We start from the raw sequence: 3982 nt of genomic DNA on the forward strand, positions 1-3982 counted from the left end.
GATTTAGGTGTTTACTGAGTGGATTCAGAACATCCTTAGATAATACAAAAATGTATATTGTAGCTTTGGCAGTATTACATAATATTGCAATTTATTTAAATGAGGAACCTTTTCCTAATGATGGTGATGTGCAATATCCACCTCAACCACTAATAGCACCAGTAATGCATAATAATATACAAAGGGGTGCTGCATCAAGATCTGTATTTATAGAACAAAATTTTTGAGGAAAATAAAACTATATGTCATCATTTATATTTATATATTTTCTTCCTTTTTCTTTTTTAAAATATCCTCTTGCAACTTTAAAATTTTCATAGTTTGAGCATGTTGCTCACACATGTGCTTTACGCGTAGCTTATGCTCTTTCATTAATCGTTTGTTCTCCTGGACCCTAAAATAGTGCATATCTTCATATGAGGCCTTAGAAAAATTAAAAGTATTCGTGGATGTCTGAAACAAAATTTAAAAAAATGTTATATGATGATAATTATTCTTTTTATATAATCATACCAATGTTTTCTTTGTAGCTCGCTTAGGTGTTGGTATTGATTTACTCATTCTAGCTTCTTCAATGTCATGATGTTGTATCTGTAACAAAATGTTAGAATTAGTTTTTTGTACACTTTTATTTATATGTTCATTCTGATTGTAAGAAAATATACTAATGAAAAAAATGTTTCTTTATTTTTTATTACATTCTATAAAATATCTTACGCCAAATGAAGTACTAGGATAATCTAAAACTTCTTGTTCAATGTTCTGGGCCACTGCAGATTCCTAAAAAGATAAAAGTATGTTTATATATATATATATATATATATATATATATATATATATATATATATATATGTATATATATATATGCATATACATGCAGATGCTGTATGCTTCAAATATAAATATAGTTTTAGAAAACTACATTTTGTTTATATTATGTTATTAATTCAGCAATTTTTGATTCTTATAAAACAACAATAAGTAAATATTTGTTTCTTTGTATTAATTGTTAGAAATTTTTTTGGCAATTGCCCTTTGATAGATTAGGGGACAGATTTGGCAATCGTCAATTCAGCAGTTGCCAGATTGCAACAGATGTTTGCAATTAACCTCGAAAGAGACAAATATTTACTCGTTATTGTTTCATATAAAATTAAAATTGCAAAATTCATAAAATAGTATAATCAAAATGTACTTTTTAAAAGCTTTCTCTCTTTGTATTTGAGCATACAACATATGGATTATAAAAACATCCCAATACTGCCAAACCGAAATATTTCATTTCATGGTTGACATTTATGGTTGGGTGGTAAAATCAATAATATATACATATATATATATATATATATATATATATATATAGTTTACTCTGATTATAAGAAAATATACTAATGAAAAAATGTAATTTTTATTTATTTATTACATTCTATAAAACATCTTACCACAAATGAAGTACTAATATCTTCTACTTCAATTTTCTGGGCCCCTGCAGATTCCTAAAAAGATAGAAGTATGTTGTATATATATATATATATATATATATATATATATATATATATATATATAATTTATTCTGATTTTAAGAAAATATACTAATGAAAAAAATTTTTTTTATTACATTCTATAAAATATCTTACCCCAAATGAAGTACTAGAATAATTTAAAACTTCTACTTCAATGTTCTGGGCCACTACAGATTCCTAAAAAGATAAATATATTTATATATATATAAATATATATATATATATATATATATATATATATATATATGTATAAATATATATATATATATATATATATATATATATATATATATATATATATATATATATATATATATATATATATGTATACAAGTAAAATAAATAAGAAAATACTAGATTCAATATTGTACCTTTACACCATCACTGTCAAATTCATTATGATCCACTTCTAATTCAAGGGGAATCATTTTTGCTATCTCCAATACCTCAGGAGGAGGAGATGGTGGTTTAGGACCACCTCCAGTTTTATTCAACTCTCTTCTCAACTGGGACATTTGCTTCTTGCAATTTATTTTGGCCAACTTCCACTGGTTCATTAACTGTTTCTTATGCCTTGTTCTAACATTGGCAGCATTAAACCTTAAAATAAGTTGAATACTCAGTATCAAATTGTTTAAATACATAAAAAAAATGTTTTAACCAACCATATAAATTTGTTAAATAAATGGTTTGAAATAAAAAAGGTTTTGATGAAGTATATAATTTTAAGTAAACACTTACCTCTCCGTTATTTGTAGCCATGCATTTAATTTTGATTTGTTTGTGTTGGTGCTAAGGTCTTTATTTTCTATTATGTTTAAATAATTTCCAACAATATTCTTCAAAAGATGCTGAAATTAACATATTTATATTTATACATTTATAAGTAAAATAAAGTTGCTTACTTTTTCTTCACTTTCCCAGTTAACGCAACGTTCTCTTTTGTTTGAAGCCATTTTATGCTTTTTTTCAATTTTAAAATAATCAAACTCAACGTACAAGATGTAAGATAACCAGAATATAAAAAATAAAAATATATTTGGTGATTTGGTGTCAGTTCAGTCAGTTGTCAGTTTCAAATAAAAATCAAAATTGACATTATTTCACTCAATATGTTGTTGTTCCATGTATTTGTGCAAAAGATTGCGACAATGCCAAACTATTATTTCGGAATAAAGTGGGAATACTTATAACGAGTTTATACCGAGTTTATTTGTAACAAATTATTTTAGAATTATATTTACCTTATACTTAGGATAACTATTCTAGGTATAAATACGGAATAACCTTAGAATACGAGTGTTTTATTAGTAAGAGTGTTAGTTTTTAATTGTATTTTGGAAAATATTCTTCCGTATTTTAAGTATTGAGGATTTTTGGAGCTCGGACGTTTCGTTTTAGATGCGCAATTTTCAGAAAGTTTATTACCCATTATATCAACAGCATACAAGTCGTTGATAATTTGTTTATTCACGTGAGAACGCACAGTGTCTAGTAATAACGCAAATTCCTTGCGTACAAAAAACTCTCACATGTATCGGAACCAACTCCATTGTACCTTGCAGTTATACAAACTAATATTGATGATCTTTTTCATGTAGTATAGATTTTTGATTGCTTTTATGGCCTTTTTCATTTTCCTAATTGTTATTTATATTTCTTGTTGTGGGGATCTGCTTCGTCTTCGCCTGTTTCCTTTTCCAAGGAATTGTGGTCTTTGTTTTGTTAACAGTCCTGTCATTCTTTGTCCTGTATATTTCCCAATTTTTTTAATTTTTTCTTTTGAGTTTTGTTTCATTTCTCTCAGTACTTTCCATGACTCCGAAGTTCTTGTACCGCCTATGTATGTTTCAATATTTAAGCAAGTTCTTTCCCATTCTTCATTATTTTGTTGTGTTATTTGTTTTTTCACTTCTCTACTTCTTCTCTATATTCTTTGTAAACTTCATCGTTGTTTGTAGTCAACCATTTTCTATATAGTTGCGTTTTTTCTTCAATTATTCTTTCTTGTTGGTTCATTTATTTCATAATAGTGCTGTTTATTTGTTATATGTTCTTTCTCTCCAATGGCTTCGAATGCTGCCTGTTTTGTACTCGTCTTTATATGCTAACTTTTGGTCTAGACATTGTTTGTATAGTTCTCTTATTGATTGTTCTTGGAGTAGTTCTATATTGTATTGTTATTCTCTTATAGTGTTCAACGGTTCTTCTGTAGAGTGGGTCTTGTTATGTTCCTAATTAATGCCGATTTTTTGCTGTCAGTAGTTTATGGTCAGTTTCGCATTCTGCTCTTCTTCTGACTCTCACACCTTTTATCTTTATTGTGGTATCTTGTTTAACTATTAGGTAGTCTATTACTCCTGTAAAATCACCTGGTTTTACATGGCGATCACCAGTTCATGTAGTACTTTCAAATCTTTTCTGGTTTTATTATTTTTGCGTTGATATTAATGAATTTA

General features: G+C 27.0%; 1 long non-coding RNA gene across 1 annotated transcript; it reads right to left on the reverse strand.

Moving 5' to 3' along the window:
• Positions 1-1657: 1657 nt before the first annotated feature.
• On the reverse strand, positions 1658-2374 carry LOC140438219 (uncharacterized). Its single transcript, XR_011950457.1, has 3 exons — positions 2265-2374; positions 1895-2123; positions 1658-1700 (listed from the first exon to the last, which is right to left on the reverse strand). It is a non-coding gene; the product is annotated as an uncharacterized lncRNA (long non-coding RNA).
• Between the last annotated feature and the right edge of the window lie 1608 nt (positions 2375-3982).

Source organism: Diabrotica undecimpunctata, chromosome 4, assembly GCF_040954645.1.
Source record: "Diabrotica undecimpunctata isolate CICGRU chromosome 4, icDiaUnde3, whole genome shotgun sequence".
NCBI classification, from domain to species: Eukaryota; Metazoa; Arthropoda; class Insecta; order Coleoptera; family Chrysomelidae; genus Diabrotica; species Diabrotica undecimpunctata.